This window comes from Protopterus annectens, chromosome 4.part1, assembly GCF_019279795.1.
Source record: "Protopterus annectens isolate FY-2018-M chromosome 4.part1, PAN1.0, whole genome shotgun sequence".
NCBI classification, from domain to species: domain Eukaryota; kingdom Metazoa; phylum Chordata; order Ceratodontiformes; family Protopteridae; genus Protopterus; species Protopterus annectens.
Genome location: NC_056734.1, coordinates 237338710 through 237357068, shown reverse-complemented (window position 1 = coordinate 237357068; position 18359 = coordinate 237338710). Strand labels below are relative to the sequence as shown.

Below are 18359 nucleotides of genomic sequence, written 5' to 3'. Positions count from 1 at the left end.
TTCTTGGAAATTATGATCACATGGTCTAAAAATTAATTTCCTGATATGCTGTATTAAGCTATATTAAATTGCTTTGCATACAAGCAGAGTAATTTTAACTTCTAAACTATTCTATTTATTTATTTATTGGCATTTGATTACCTAGAAAGTCTGACTGGGTAAGTGCCCATTTTCAGCAGAAGCCTGGGAAGAAAAGCTCCAAAGTATTATTGAACGGCGCAGTGGTGCAGCAGTTGCTTTGTCACCTTACAGCAAGAGGTTCTTTGGTTTGATTCTCGGCTTGGGTGCCTTATGTGTAGAGTCTGCATGCCCTCCCTGCGTTTGCGTAGGTTTCCTCCCACATTACAATGACATGCATCTGGAGCATTTCTCCCAGGGCCTCTGCTGAAAATTGGCTCTATTCCAAGTCAGACTTTCCTGGTAAACAAATGTTAAAAGTTATTAAAACACTTTAAATCATGAGTTGTGCTTTTTCCATTAGTCTGCATACAGTTGTGTTACAACATGATATTAGTGCTGAAACTATGTAAAAGTTTAATTTTTTATAAGAATTTAATTTCATAAAAATGAGTTTTCTTAAAGGCTTTAGTATTGCTTTTATTGTATGTCACTCACTAGACAGGATCTGTATTGCTGAGTAAAGGTTCTTTGGTGATGAGCTTATAACACTAAAGCATGTCAAAACACATTAGTTTTGTTCTGTTTGTTTTCTGCTGAAATTGTTCTTGTTGAACTGCTCATATTATTGTAAGTCTTGATTGTTCTGATACTTGAATTAAGGATTAAGATAAAAAAATTCAAATAATTAAAGGTATGGGACTATATATACAAGAAATAATGCCTGGGCTTTGGTGGGGTGGTTATGAAGTAAAATATGAAGGGTACGGAAATAGAACAGGTGGGATTAAGTGCATTTTGTATGAAAATTCTTGTCAATGAAAAAATACTGTGAAATAGTGAAAGTGCTCATTGTCACCATGGGGAATATGATTTAAAACAAAAAAAGGCCATCCTTACATGCATGCATATCTGTCTATAGGTAAGCACTTTAAATGTTGGGACCCACTAAAGTGAATCCCAAAACATGGAGACTGAATGGCTGAAAAAAATGGACTCACGTATATTAAGTTCAAGATGGCTATTTCTCTGGATATTCCCTTTTCTCTGAGGTATGGTGATCTAGGTGTTAGTGTATATAGGTTTGTTGGGGGGAATTTGCTCCTGCAAAAGATGCTTAAAGGAGAAGAGAAATGTTAGAAATTTACACTTCTGCATTTTCAGACTTTTTTTTTCCAAGGTGTTGGCATTTGGCATTTGCAGTATCACTATATCACGAGGGAATCCTCTCTCTAGCACACAGTTTAATGAGAAAGCCCCTTACTCCTGAGAAATACAGTAGGGGAAAATATGTTTGCAACTGGTAAAAAGTGATAATCTCCAAAATGTAATGAAATATTTCATTTAATTTGTTCATGTATTAACCAGGTAAGTGAACTGGTGGTAAACATGAATCATTTTCAGCCAAGACCATTGTCCCAAGAGCAAGAATGTGTGTATTATACCCAGACATTTCTGAACAGCCATTGAGCCAACTTATTTTAGGGAGGTGGTAAGAAAGTGGAAGCCACACAGACACAGGAAGAATCTATAAACTCTACACAGTGCCTGGAGGTAAATGTGGAAACACAGACCATGGAGTTGTGAGGCGGAGATCTTAACCACTGAGCCAGTGTGTTGTGCAGCATCAAAAGAAACAAAAGATTCTGACTCCGTGGTGAGAGCATTTTTATGTTGTAAAAATTAGCCCATGGCCCAAATTATGAAGAAACTTTCTAGGAACTAAGAAACTGGGTGGTATGCAGAATAAATGAAGAATTCAAAGAAAGAATGTTCATTGCAGAAACTAATCTAACATCTGAGAATGCATTAACAATTACCATAGCAGTAGAAACAGCAAATAAATATTTGCAAGCTTTAGAATTTACATACTGCTTTTGTTGTTTAACAGATTACAAGAGGTGTACTGTAAACAGTGTGAACTTAAAAGTAAATAAGGCAGTGCAACTGAAACGTGTTATGCCACATGACCACTGACTGCAAATTAAAGCAATAAAGGAGCGTGCATGTGATAAATATGGTCACATGGTGACAGTTGGAAGAAGTAAGACAAATACATCTAAAAAAGAAGGTCTGTGCAGAGAGAGTCAACTAGAAAATTAGTACGTATTGTAATATAAAGTTTAGGCTGAGCAAGAGAGCAAAGAAAGTGCGGGACAAATGCTTCTTTTACACATTGTACTAGGCCATTATATAGAACATTTTCGGGTGGAAAAGAAAAACAGAGGTAGAATCCTGTAAAATATGATGCTGAAAAACACATGAGAATTGTCACTATGAGTGAACTGTAATTCAAAGAAGAAACAGTTTTGCTGCCAGTGGATACTGTATCAAATATTTATAGTAGAGTACATATACAAATTCTGACATAAATTGGAGAGAAATAAAGTACTCAAGTTCTGACATTGAGGCTTTAGATAAAGTGCTTATTAAGCAAGGGGTTGAGTTTAAAGAAGTTACATTGAAATGAACTACAGCTAAGATTCATGTTCCTGCAGTTGTCAAATCCTTTTCTCCCGATCCATATTCTGTCCTTATAGCTAACAGAATTTTGAAACAAGAAATCATGTTACCTTTGTAACATTCAAACTGGGTTGCTCCTGTGTTGCCTATCTTGAAACCAGATGGAACTGTGAGATGATGCAGAGACTATAAAGGCAGTATGTTGTGTATATTCTTTGGATTAGTTCCTCATATCTTGGACAATTATAGAGGAGCTTAAAGCCTGCAAAGACATAGGGAACAGAGAATGGTGTCATTCCTGTTTGAACTAGATTTTACAAGTGCAGAGTTGTTCTGTACAGTTATATTTCAGTATGGGGAGCAGAGTTGGCTTATCCCCTGTAAAATGCTTTTAAGGAGTTCTTAATTCATCTGGTTGCATGTAATATGCTCTGCATTTCAAGAAGTTGCAACTTATTTCAGCTACTGCAGTAGTCACTAAAAACATTGTTTCAGAATATTCAGATCTGTGGCCTCAGCTTCAGAACTGTGAGTTGTGACAAGGTCAAGAAGACCTAAATATGTAAATAGTTGCAGAATTTAGTAGCACAGATTAAACCATCTGAACATCCATTCAAAGAAATTGTTGAAATTCTGCAGAAGCATTTTGACACAATACATCTGATTATTGTACAATATTTTAGGTGCTTACCATTGATTTTGCTGTTGTAGCGTTGTCGCCTCACAGTAAGACGCTGTCCGGTTCGATTCTCAGCTAGAGCGTCTTCTGCGTGGAGACATGCATGAATGGGCGTACCTTCATTGAAGGTGCATCAGGCCTGGCAAGCTGGTACGTAAAAATCAACTGCCAATCATTAGCGGACCGGAGTTCCGCTGTGGCGACCGCTAAACGGGAAAAGCCGAAAGACACAAACCATTGATGCAGGATTGCAAAGAATTCTTAATCTCTGCTGAGTTAGAAGACCAAGGCCCATAACCTCTTCCCATGGTTTGAAATAAGAGTTTTTGCAAGGAGGCAGTACCCCAATACCCCCCACGCGGAGGCAAGCCCCACCCCACACTCCTCAATTTGCATATACTGACTCCATGGTTATATAATAAAAGGTGAAGAAAAAATGATCAAGTTGTGCACAGCACTTCACAGAAACACTGAACCACAGTGCATATATATTAATGATACAAACTTGAATCAACATGTAATTCAACTGTTTGAGTTCATACAATTATCACCTATCTACCAGCTTTTGATCACATGCAGGTACTGGGAGGCTTAGTTTAGACATTACAAAATAAATAAGATATGCACATATTTTGAAATACATTGTGGAACAGCATAAACTACTTTGGAGCTGTGAATGTGGTAAAATATAAAAATTTACAAAGAGAAAGGTTTGCAAAATATCAGCAGCAGCAACATGCAGATGAATGTACTGTTTACAGATGTTTAATTCTAGTGAGAAACAGACACATTTGTGTTGTGGTAGATTTCACATAAATCTGATATGTACTAGTATAACTCGATAAGTATTTTATGAGTATGCAAAGTTACCTTACACCCCGGAAAAGCATACTCATACTAAAGACTGAAATCCCTCACACACCTATAACAAGCATTCTAGTCAGAAATTTTAAAACTAAAAAAAAAGAAATAGTTGTCTTACATATGAGAAAGTGTATGCTTTATGTACTTTTTCATGTGTTGTGTGCATCTGTTTAATAAAGTTGTGTCATTTAAAAAAATGAAAAATCCATGTAGAAAAATCACTTGATTGTATTGGTTCTGCTGCTGATGCTGCTGTATTTTGTAATGCCCTCTCCACTTGTTGCATTGTAGTTTCTCTCAGCTTTTGTTTCCTGCAGTTACTCTCATTACATTTTCAGCTTTTATTTTATTTTTGCAAATGTTTAATGCCTCACCCTGGGTCAAGATTCTCACTATACAGGATTAACATGACCTATCTCCTTCAACCAACTGCACTATGCCATTGCCAGTCATCAAAAAAACACAGCCAGCGGGCACGTGTTTCATTGTATGTATTGGTTTGCCAAACAAAGAAATTAGGCAGTCACCAAAAAACAAACAAAAAAAAAAAAACAACATGAAACTAACTTTAACTCTACCAGTACACATTCATTAATTGTACAATTTTTAGTTTGTGCTTTATGGTCTTACATTCAAGGTAGTGATGAAGTGATGGCTGGAAATACTATAGTATTATCCAAGGTAAGGGAGAGTGAAGTATACACTAGTACTACTGATGCTTTCTGTATACCTGTATTTAAATTTCACATTTGAACGTAGCTGCACACCATTCAGCAGGGTTCAGAAGTGCCTTGTATAGGCACTTACCTCCTCATAGTGCATTTTTTAGGCAATGTCAAAACAACAAAATTTCCGCTTGTAAAAACAAAATCCACTCAAGACAAACTCCAGGTTATACTGCTTAATGCTAGGAGCCTAAACAGAAAACTGCACTCCCTGGAAGCACTCCTCACCTTGGAAGATGCTGACATCTGTGCAGTCACTCAGACATGGTTCAGGCTGCTGAAAGCATCCTGACCATGCAAGGCTACAATGCCTTCCACACATTCAGACCACAAAATGAGTGTGAAAGAACCAAAGGAGGAGGTGTATTCATCTTCATTAAAGCCCAATACATCACAAGACTGATTAAACAGTATGATTCTCTTGAACTATTCCAGTGAAGCACACTACCTACCTGGACTTACTAGAGTCACTCAGTATACAGCCAAACATTTTGGTCATGGTAGATTTCAAGTATCCTTCCAACAACTGGGCAGCATACACAAGCACAAACATGCTCACCCTGAGGTTCCTGGACTTTGCCAGTACAAGTGCCATGGAACAGCTAATCTGCTCTCCCACAAGGGGCACAAATGTCCTAGACCTAATACTCACCAACATAGGGGTTACTGCACTACCCCCTGTATGTTGCCCTCCCTGGTAAGACCAGACCATAAATCTGCCTCGTTTGAAGTAATGATCAGACCTAACACCCCCACAGGATAAAAAAAAAATGAAACATTTATCCAAAGCAAACTACAGCCTACTAGGTGATGCTATAAAAAGTTTCAAAGCCCCTGCTAACACAGCCAACAAGGACTCATATGCAAAGAAGTACTCAAATGCCCCGTATAGCTACCTAAAAAACTGTATAGATGCAGCTGTACCTGACTGGATCAAAACCAGGTTCTGTTGAAAATATAGGCCACCCTGGTGGACCTCAAGTATAAATAGGCTATATAACAAAAGGAAGAAACTGATGTCTGAGAACAAGAGGGAAGCTAATCAGAAGAAGAAAGAGAAGGAGAATACCCTCCACAGCTTGAACAAGCAAATCATATATCTTGTAAAGTCCTCTAAAGCTAGTTATGAAGCTAAATTAGCATCCTTAGCTAAGGATAATCATAAGGCATTCTTTAGTTATATTCAAAATCTATAAGGGAATGCCCAACTATGTGTTAAATTTACAGTAGACAGTTCCTCTCATACTGAGCCTGAAGAAATTGCCAACCTGCTGACAGATTTGGTGGAAACTTCACCCCCCTGTCCTCCATCAGCCATACTCCAAAGCATACCTGACACCAGTCTTCTACCAAGTATCTCCAAAGAGCAGGTCATATCCATTCTCTCCAAGGCCAAATCATGGCCTCTGTGGGACCAGGTAACATCACAGTCTGCTTAATAAACAATCTGAAACAAGACCTAGTGAACTACTTTGCACTCTCTTTAACCTCAGCCTAAGCACTAGCTTTCTTCCAGCAGAGTGGAAAATAGCAACAGTAATCCCCTTGCATAAAAGGAGCCCATCAACCTACCCTGGGAACTACAGACCCATAAGCCTAACCAGCCTTATCTGTAAGGTCATGGAAAGAATCATCATCACCTTATTAACATGAACATAGGTAACCTTCAAACTCTTGCCCCGACCCAATTTGGCTTCATTAAGGGTAGATCATGCTTATTGAACCTGGTGGGCTTCTTCGAGAATGTCACCAAAACCCTGGATGAGGGAGGAGTAGTACATACCACCTGTGTTGACTAAGCCAAGGCCTTTGATATAACCCTCCACTCAGGTATCATTGAGAAATTGTCCTAGCTCGGGAATTAACACATACATGACTAGATGGGTAGTCAATTGGCTCACCATCACCGACAGAATGCATACTGTCAAAGTTGGGAATTCTATCTGTACCAGCAGACCAGTTACCAGTGGTGTACCACAAGGAACTGTGCTGGGCCTTCTACTGTTTGGAATCTATTTCTTGGAAGTCCAGGTGAAAGTAGTGGCCTATGTCTTACCAAGTTTGCTGATGATTGCAAACCAGGCACAATCATTGAGTCCCCAAATAATGTTAACATATTACAAAAGAGGCTTGCACAGACTGGTGCCAAAGCCATGGACTAAAACTAAATGCAAAAAAGTGCATTATTCTCCCCTTTGTCACAGAGATCAAACCCAGTGGAGTGAGATTTCGGAACATAGATTGATAGCAATCGAAACTTTGATCACCATGCATCCCCAGTGGTAAGGAAAGCCTTCTACATTGCACATCTCATAAGTAAGGGCATTGCATCCAAGACTGAGGATGTTGATGTTATAACTCTGTACTTGACCCTCATCAGACCATTAATTGAGTACAGTGCTCCCTTTTGCATGTACCTCACCAGACACCAGCAGCAGCTGGAGAGATCACAGAGGTTTCTCACCAAGAAAACTCAGGGCCTTCAAAACATGACCTACATGGAAAGGCTGAAAGCCCTGTCACTGTACTCTGTGTTCTACAGGCTGCTAAGAGGTGACTTGTGCCTGGCCTACAGAGCAGTCTCTGAACCTGCCCTAATGGAAATGCTGCACACCCTCAAATCAAATGGGACAAGAATCAGTCACTACAGGGATCTCAACCTAGCCTGCAACATTAACAGAGCATGCTGGAGAGACAGACATATCTCCCAAAGAGTGCTGCTCCTCTGGAATAAATTCTCAGTTCATGTGAAGCAGAACTCCTCAAAAGACTTATTTAAGCACAACCTAGATAATTGGATGGGAGACCATAAATTCACCCCAGTGGTGCTACCTATGTCTCTTATGGACAGGGGCAGTCGGTGCTGATCATAGACTTGCTCTGTGAATAATGACCATTTAACCAGTCAGTTAGGGAGCATGGGTATAATATGACTAGGCTTGTAAAGACCCTAGGGCCATTAGCCTAGTAACCTCTTATGAACCTATGAACCTATCACTGTCAGATTTTTATTTAATGACATTTTCCTCACCAGTTTTATCTAAGCTTATCAGTAAATAATCTACATAAATCAATATTTTCCTTTCTAACTTTTTAGGTACAGTTCATAGACTCTATTGTTTCTCAGTATCAGCTAACAATATAATCTAAGGAAGATGGCACATTGACACAGCAGTTAGCATTACAGGTTTGTAATGCTTCTTTCCCTGGTTTTGATCACAGATGGGCCATCTTCTGGGCAGAGTCTTCGTGTCATCCCTTTGTCCAAGGAGACCTACACCTCATGCATTAGAATCCTGCCATGTCTTAATTACATAAATGCAGATAATTTCTTTGTTTCCTAATTGCCCACAGATATGTGTGAATTTTGTGCAAATATTCTGCAATGGAATGGGAATCTATCTAGGACTGATGGCTGCCTTATGCCTGTTTCGTTGCTGGAAAAAGGTTTGGCTCACTATGACTCTGAAAAGGATACAGTGGATGACAACAAAGGAATAGGACCCAAGACCATGGTAAGGAAAAGAAAAGAAAAAAGAAAAGAAAAAAAAAACTTTTTTGATGATTACTCTGTCCGATAGATAGGGATCTCCTAAAGCAGATTTAAATTCACCTGTGTAATATATGTTACAGGGATGCCATAAGGTGTAAATCACAGACATTGTATCACAGCTAAGTTGCCCTCTGCTTTCAAATTATACCAGACATATACTTAACATAATGTACATATTCACAAATATGTACATTATGCTAAATATATAACATGTTGTTCATATTCACAAATACCTACAATAAGAAGTGCCATTGGGCTGCATGTCTGCTAGCCTGACATACTGAAGACTTCCTTTAAAACTGCAGTGTACAAGTACATCACACAAATTGTGGTCTCTCTTGAAATGAATAGCTGGCTTTGTACATGAGGAAGAGTTAAAAAATGATATGACACCATCACTATTAACAGCATTATACTTGGTAACAAAATAAATCATTTCTGTATTATTTTGTTTGTATGATATGCTATAAAAATCCATTGATTCAATATTTCCTCTTGCCATAGTTAACAACTGTTGCCTGTTTTTATTTATACTTCTCCATTAGGCCCTTTGTACTCTAATTCTATTATAACATCTTGCCAAAAACATCTGCTTTATATTATTAGCCTCAGTCAATGAATTGTTCATTTATTGCTTTTTCTCACTGGCGTAGTCCAATTGCGCTTTCGTAGCCCCTTTTCAGCAAGGGCCCAGGGAGAAAAGCTTCAGTGACAAAATTGGAAGTCTTATAAAGTAGAGAAAAATGTGAAGCATAAGATCACAATATGGAAATACAATAACTGAAAGGTAGCTATACTACAGAGAAATTACTATAAGAAAAATATAGAGCGTTCAAGTATTAATACATGACAAATTGCCATACACAGTGAGGTTTCAGATGTCAAATTACAGTTTTACATTTATGGGTAGGGGAAATAAGAGAGAGGAAGTGTAGAAGATATGAATAGAATTATGACTTGTACCTGGACAATCTGGTACAAAAATACCCCACAAAGACTGCCATTCCCCCTTAAGGGCCATAAGTTTAGCTCAGTGCTGAATTTGGCTCTGAGATATTGCTGTGGCAATTTTTTGTTTTTGTGGTGGCAATTGATAGTATAGCTAGGATGTGGCAAAGGGGGAAGATGCCCTGTACACAAAGTGCTGAGGGGAGTGATTGGCAGATGCAGATGGGTCTGTGCAGTGCAAATTACCAGCATCCATACATCAGTATTGCAATTGTAGGCAGAACTGAAGCGCGTGGGGGTTAAATTATCTGTGGTATGACCCCACTGGAGTAATATATAATTATTGACCATTAGATAGGTAAAGCCAATATAATACTAAATGGACTACATTAATTCAAGCACCTAAAGTAGAACTAGGCTTAGAATGTCCTGCAAGGGCAGCTAGTGTAGTACTTACCTATGAACCCATGATTTGCTGTATCTACTAAGGAAATAACATTTAGGGCAGTGGTTTAAGCAGAGGACTGAGAAATTGTTATAGGTGCTTTATTTTTTACACCTGGAACAGAAGTCTGTAAAATAGCTATTTACTGTCATTCATCATTACCATTATATTACTCATGCTACATAGACCACTTTGGCTTCCCTTCTGGTTTCATATAGTATTCATTGTCTTTGTTTTGTATTTCTCATCTCTATGAAGCATAGCTTCCTCTCACCTGGAGAAAATCATTGTTTTCTGTTACCCATCTTGGTTCTCGTGGTCTTCCACATTTACAGTTTTAGTATTTCCAGAGGCATGGCTTAAGTCTTCTGGTATGTGATAATTTGCTTATTTGGCATAGTTAATTTGCTATGTCTATGAATTAGGATGCATTCCATACCAGCCTGTTTCAGGACTTCATACGTTCATAGGTTCGTAGGTAGGTACTAGGCTATCGGCTCAAGGGCCTAAGTAAGCCTAGCCAACAAGGTTCCCTGGCTTATGCCACTCAAGAAAGTTATTTTCCTGTGCCACTGTTGAGCAGAGCCACAGAAGTAATCACCGGGGTGTATTTCCTATTTCCCATCCACTCATCAAGATTTTTCTTGAAGAGTGCTAATGAGGAACTTTGCTTGACATAGATGGATAGCTTGTTCCAGAGTATGGGAAGTCTCTGGACAGGAATCTATCCCTCCATCATGTCCTGTTTATTGTGGTGACAAGGTTTAGGTCCCTAGAACCAGTGGCGGCTGGTGACTTCAAATCAAAGGAGGGCTGCAGAAGACAGCTGAATGGGTGGGGCCAACAGGGAGGGGTGTGGCCAACTAGAAAGGGGTGGGGCCATGCTATAAAACACAAAAACTAGGACTTTAAATATGCTGCCCTGGGTGCGACTTCCAAACCATCATTATGAGAGTCCAATCAAGAGAAAATTAATTGTAGAAGAAAAAATATTTCAATGTATTGACTACGTGACAGCTTACTTAATATCTAGATGGAAACAAAACATTTCGAGGCATGAAAAAATAAACTACTTTTTAAATAGATTACTGAAATGCCAGTCAAAAGCAAGTATAAAAAAAACAAGCAGCACTCAACTCAAACCACTTCTTCTTGCACTGCAGTTCTAATTATAATTTATATTCAGCTTTATAAAAGTACCAAGTAACACGCTGAAAGTAGCAATCTCTGTGATACCCCCACTTGTAAAAATGTTTTTTATCCAAAAAAGACCTGCTGCCTGACAACAACTACCTACTTGTTTCATGGGGAAAACATGATCAAAGTAAAAAATGAACTGCAAACAAGAAACAAGCTGAAGATATATTGCTTAAAGGATTACTGCACAGGTTATGGAGCACACATGATAAATTGGCATTTTGTTTAGTTTACAGTTATGGGTAAAGCCTGCAAAGATGACTGCAATCTCCAACAAATGTAATGAGCTTCTGAAAATACTGTAATCCTGTCCTTTATTACAAATACTGTCATATGTATTCCAATACCTAAGGTTTATATGCTATCTAGTTATATAAATATTCTCTGCATGGCAACAACAAAAAGGCTTTCAATGTTGGTAATTCTTTAACAGTATGCTTATTAAAGCTTACTTGCATCTTATAGTCTCAGACAAGCTTACCTGATGGTCATTAAAGCATTGTTACTTAAATACAAAGCAACAGGCACTGCAACGACATGCATTTTCTGAATAATAATAATAAGCATAAATCAACAGTATAAAAATATGACAGAAAACCAGAACATTCTGCAAAATCAAGGACAGATGAAAAGCCATTGTAGTACTTGTGTCTACCTTGGATGGGGGGATACTCTGCACACTTACACTGCATAACTGCTCCTTGCCTTGCTTGGACACATCCAGAGTCACTATGTGGGGGAGTGGGGTGCAACAAGTATGTCACAATTTGAAATGTCTCTGGCTGACTGTGATGGCCCTGACACATTTGTTATACTCTCAACCTCAGAGCAAGAAATCTGGATAAAGCCATAAATAAAAGTAGGACAAAGGCCCAAAAATAAGGACAGATTTTAAATATTCCTCTTACAAACTTAGAAAGTTAATAAAGTAGTAGGTCTTGCATTAGTATGAAATCAGAAACTCAAATATCTGTCATTATTTTCTAACTTCAATCTTTAATGAAAATCTGGATATTCTGCAAAATCTGTATACAGACACACACACAAGTCAGTCTAGTCCTTAACATCTTTCTTTCCATTTATATAAACAACTTGTCTTGTTAAAATGTATTAACACATTTTTGCATTTTATTTGAGTACATTGCATAAAATTAATATAATATCCAAATCCATGTACTAAATATAAGTACTTTCTACATAAAATCTTTAGTGGACTCTAAAACACTTAACTTCAAATCTGCTTGTAATATATGCACCGGTACTTCCTTATAGTAACCATCTTCATGTCATACAAGTAAACACATGGACAGGTTTATTATCATAATTTCTCTTCTGTTCTGTTATAATTAATTTTTCGAGTGTTCTGCCAAGTCTTCCACTCACAGGACTAGGGAAAGGAAGTGGAAGACATGGGGGTTGTAATATGCTGTCAAATCATTACAGAAAACAGCCCCAAGAAGGAGTCTACAATGGTACAGAGAATGTACTCCCCTAAAACAGCCATCAATTTAATGTAAAAAATAAATGAAATGAAAAGCATCAGTAAGTGATGACTTTTTCTATATGCAGAACTTCAGATGAAATGGGATTATTAGATGTGTGGGATAAAGTACTAACCGTGAAAAAGCATGAGTTTTTATATAGAGCCCATACTGAAAAAGGAATAACCATTTACAACAGGCTGTGAGGTGAGGTATAAAATCAGTCTGTCGTAAATGGTTATTCCTTTTTCAGTATGTGCTCTATATAATGCATGCTTTTTCACTCTGAGCTTGAAAACCTTCAGAATGATGATGCAGTGAGCATTAGATAGAAGTGTAGCAAGTCTTAAACAGGATTTACTATGAGTTCTTGAGTCATCTGAACTTTCCTGGCAACAATTTCACCTAAGCAGACAGACCAAATACAGCATATCCAGTTCGTTATAAAAAGCAATTTTATATGAATCACCCCCGCCATAGCTCTCAACCAATTAGGGACACATTTCAACAGAATGCTACCCCCATTAGGATTTAATGCCTTTTAAGGTGCCGAGGCTATGACAGCAGAACTTCCAGAAGAAATCAGGGACAACCAGGGACACTTTTATTATTATTAACTTATTAAGTGAACAAATCCAGGAATTAAATGACTACAGCTCCTGAGGATGTTCTGCAGCCCCTGTCGCCGCCCGCTGCTTGAACCGATGGCCGATACGACTCCCATGGGGAGCCATCCAGTTTTGAGGGGGTTGGCCCTGGGTCTTTCCTGTCCCCTTTCCGGATCTTCCCTTGCCTCCTTTTTGAGCTTACTGCATCTTACTTTATCCTCCTTTTACCTCTTGAAGACTGTTCTTTTTTTATTGCCTCCACTGAAGGAAGACTTTTCTTTTGCTTGCTTTCTCCTTGCCAGCTGTGTCTTTTGTTGCATTTTTTCCTTACCAGACTGACCTCACCTTTTTCCTTCTTCTTTGAGGATGCACCTTGCCTTTTCCCTAGAAGTGGCCTTGAATCAGACAGATCGCCCTTACTCACTTCCTTCACCTTCCTCTTTTCAAAATAATTTCCAAAGCCTCAAAATAAAGGGGAAAGGATTTCTGATGCATTCATGCTTGAAGAAGAGACAAGACAGACAAGACTAGTAAAACCAACTGTTTCCTAAAGTTTTGTTTTCTTTCCTTTGCCTCCAGTTAACTTGAAAACCTATTTTCAAAAATTCTAAACAAAAAAATTTATTTCATTGGATCAGATTTTCCTACCACCATGTTTGAGTGGATTAACTGTTACAAGGAGAAGTACTCTCTCAGAGCAGCTGCTACTTCTACTTCTTTCAGCAGAGGAGTCCAAGGATATCTTGGGAAGCTAAGCTGCCACTTTTCCAGTGCATATTTTTTTTTTCCAACTACAATCTCTTTTTTTTTCTAAGTCTTAGGGCTGGCTTTGCCTCTCTTGTCTCTGACTTCTCCTTGCCCCTCCCCTTCTTCTAAGCCCCTCCCTCCTCTACTGCTTTGGATTCCACCACATTCCACAGACTGCACTGCAACAGTGAAACAAGAAAATAGTACACAAGTTGTGTACACCTACCATAAAGATGTTCGAAAGTGTAATGTATGTCGAGTGTCCTCCCTCCTCCCTCCCTTCCCTTTTCCTTTTTTTGTTTTTTTGTGTTGTGTTTTGTTTTTCATTTTGATTTATTGGAGTTATCTGAGTATTCTGGCAAGAAAGGCTGGAAAGGGCTGAGATGAGAGCCGGCTATGTAAGGCTGCACCAAGGCTGGTCAGATGCCAGCTTATACAGCCGGCGCGACCGGACCCAGTCTGGATTGGCCGACGACGGTTGCCTGCCCGGCAGGAGCACCTTCTAGTTGCAGCTAATTACTCCAGTCCAAGTAATTGTGCTAACACCTACAGCTTAGTGTTTCTAAATCCTTCTAATCAGCCACTAACTGTAGTTATTGCTCCTTCATCCCCACTTCTAAACATTCAGGTAATTATTAATCCAAACCAAAGTCATGAAGTTTTAATGCCTACTACAACAATGCAGTGCAGACTATGTGCATTTTTTTTGCTGCTGCTGCTAAGTTAAATTATGAATTATCATGTACCAGACAGACATAATGTCTATTTCTACTGCTTGTTGAACTTGTCTTCCTCTCTTGCACATTATAAAACTGTTACAGGCTCACAGCAAATGGCATTGGCATAGTATTAGTATATACAACCCATCATCAGTCACACACGCACCCACAAACACACACACACACACACACACACACACACACACACACACACACACACACACACACCTTCTGTCAGGTTGCACAATCCCCTGCGCTATTAGAAGTCATCATTCTGGAATACCAGCTTTAGCCATTAGGATGATTTCTTTCCATCCAACTGCCTGCTAACTGCAACTAAAATAGCCATAAATTGTGGAATATATTCCATTATAATAAACATTATACTCTGAAAATGAGCTTCACAGACACAATGAACAGTAAAGTTGTATTAATGTCTTTGGGTTAGGCTAGGGCTACTACTACCTTGTCCTGAATCTTGCGGGACAGTCCTCTCACTTCTTGCATTAACAAAGTACTGATGTATTTGAGAGAAAAAAGGGATCTGTCTTGACAGCTCAGTAGTTCCTTTTCAGCATTCTGCTGTCATAGCCTCGGCACCTGAAAAGGCATTAAATCCTAATAGGGGTAGCCATTAAATATAATGAATTCATTAATACATTTTCCTTGGTGTAAGATGACTGGTCATGGAAGGATATCACCGCACAGTTGTAAACCAAATCCTTGTAAATGTACATACAGCAGATGTATATAAGTGCATTCAGAGGAAAATTAACTCATTAAACAGAAGTGTTTTCCAATCATCTTTCATGGTAGGAACATGGGAGAAAAATAAACATAAATCTGTACCAGTTAACTATCTACAGGCTACTTCCCTCATAACTTTAGTGTTAGCAGTGCAAGTATCTGTAAAATTAAAATAACACATTGTCCTTCTACTTAAAAAAATGCAACTACATTCTGGAAAGGAAAGCTCAGCTTACTCACTGTCACTGTCTGGCATTCAATAATTAGCCTCAGGAGGATGACCGATTTCCGTAATGCTGCTAATGCAATGACAGCAATTCAATTCCAAATGAAATCAAATTTCCAAACAAAAATACTGCTCAGTCACTTAACTGGCTGCTACTCTGCTTGTTTCTCACTCTTTTCTCAGCACATAAAGCCCAGGAAGAGAGAGAGAGAACCAATCAGCAGCCAGTCAGCCCACCACATCATGTACATGCCTGCGGATGTGGCAGCCAAGCCCCTTCTAATTCTATGCGGTTACAAGACCTTTGGGCATCACACTGAAGCCTTTGCTCCATAATCCGGACTGCTTTTACAGCAGTCTGGATTCATTTACAGAAAACAATTTTTTTAATGAAACCCCAGAACTCGGCGATCATGCACAGTTTGAGTTCCGGGACTTCAGCATCAGCGAGCCAGTCGGACTCGCAGCTAAAGCAGCTAGCCAGCTTAGAAAAAATAAATTATATGTATTATATTAATATACAACACGTTTTTTTTTTTCCTTTTCTTGCTGGGAGGGCTGCATTTCTGCAGCCCGATGGGATGAGCCACCCCTGCGCCAGAGCATGTAGCTCAGAGGGATTGGGATTTCTTTAAGGGTAGCATACCTAACAGCTCTGGGTTTGACATAGCTTTATATGTTAGGCAGAGATCACTTCAGAGTAGGCAATATGGTATGGAGTAAAGCTGGAGTTTTTTGAGATGGTCAGTGTAGGGCATCTGTTTGAGGCCAGTAATCCTCTTTAATTAAATTAATTAATTTAATGAATTTTGTTAAATGTGGCCTTTTATGGCAATGCCTATGAACAACAACTGTTTTTATATTGCAGTTTTATCTTATGGTTTATTTTGCTCCTTTAATATTTATTTTTGTATTTAACGTTTTTAGTGTATATAACGTTTAGCTAAGGACATTGAAATAAAACTGAATGTGAGTTAGAGTTGTTGATATATGCACTTAAAATGGCATCCACTAAAACAGCACTGCCATACTTTGCATGCCATAACCCTTCATGACATCCACCACAATATTGTTTTTTACCAAAGGCTTTATTAATTCTGTAGATTGTGTATTGCCAACTACTTTCCCCTTTTTTCTAGCACCAGCAATTGTTAGTCCTTAAATGATTATACATTCGTCTTCAATTTACTCAGCTGTACTGCACTTCCTGTAGCAGTTTAGGAAGAGTTGTTCATTCTCTCACATTACAACTTTACTTTTGTTGTGACGCTTCCATTTAGTAACAACAGTAGGCTTGACTTCAGCGGCAACTCTCCTTTCTCAACGGGAGCATTACAATAATATCTGAAAATTCATTATGCACTTTTTTCTCTACCACTGTTTCATTAAACTTTATGATTCAATAATTTCTGGTCACTAAGTTGTTTTTACAACATTCATTAGATATATCATCCTTACTTAGTATTTTGATATTTTTGCAGTTGTTTATTGGCTTTCATAGGTTCATAGGTTCATACTAGACTATCTGCCCTAGGGCATTTATAAACCTAGCCAGAGTGTGTTTGGCTTTCACCACCCATTTTAAATGAATTTTGCTATGCCCTTTTTCGAGGTAGTATACTGTGCCTCTGTCTAACAGTGACACAGAAGTGATACCTGGGGTAAACCTATGATCTCCCATCCACTCATCAAGATTCCTCTTGAAGAGAGTCAGTGAGGGACTCTGCCTAACCTGGACTGGGATTTTATTCCAGAGTGAAGGGAGCCCCTGGGTTATGAATCTGTCTCTCCAGCATGTCCTATTTATTTCAGTGCTGAGGTTCAAGTCTCTCGAGCACGTAGCTCGATGGGATTTGGATTTTCTGAGGTGCAGCATGTCCATTAATTCCAGGTTGGACATGGCTTTATACGTCAGGCACAGATCGCCTCTGAGCAGGTGGTATGCCACTGAGTAGAGCTGGAGTTTCTTTAACCGGGCAGCATATGGCATCTGTTTGAGCCCTTTGATCCTCTTGGTGAGGTAATTTTGGGGTCTTTCCAGTTGCTGCAGGTGTCTGGTAAGGTATATCCCAAAAGGGGCATTGTACTCAATTATGGACCTGATGAGGGATGAGTAAAGAGGCACAATGACCTCCCCTGATCTAGATGTGAATCCCTTCATGATTAGGTGGGCTATATAAAATGTTTTTCTAACCACTTTGGCCACGTGGTTTTCAAATGAGAGATTGCTATCAACTTGGGTTCCCAGGTCCCTAATTACTTCTTCCATACTTAATGGATTACCACCTATGTGGTAATTTGTGGGCACTTTGTTTTTGCCAAAGGGGATGACTGTACACTTTTTGGTGGTTAGCTTGAAGCCATGGCTCTGGCACCAGTTATCTGTTTCTATGAGGCCCTTTTGTAGGATGCTTGTGTCAGCTGGAGAGTTGATTATGGTGCCTAGTTTGCAGTCATCTGCGAACTTGGTCAGCCACAGTCCTTCCATGTTGGCCTGTACCTCCGAGAAATATATACCAAACAAGAGAGGTCCCAGGACTGAGCCTTGTGGGATGCCACTTGTAACTGGTTTGGAGTCTGACATGGCTCCAGCAATTCTAACCATGTGGGTTCTGTCCTTGAGCCAGTTTGCAACCCATCTAGTGACATAGGGGTTTATATTTAAGCTGGTGAGCTTATCTATAATGCCCGAGTGGGGTATTGTATCGAAGTCTTTTGCGAGGTCCAGGTAGGCTGTGTGGACCACCTTCCCCTCGTCAGTGGCCTTGGTGACTGTTTCAATGAAATTGACCAAGTTTAAGAGGCAGGATCTGCCCTTAACAAAGCCGAACTGGGTAGGA

General features: G+C 39.1%; 1 protein-coding gene across 1 annotated transcript in view; it reads left to right on the top strand.

Annotated features, from left to right (window-relative positions):
• LOC122801198 (phospholipid scramblase 1-like) overlaps positions 1–18359 on the top strand; it is a 621378-nt gene that overhangs the window by 145285 nt on the left and 457734 nt on the right. The gene's annotated exons all lie outside the window — the stretch shown is intronic.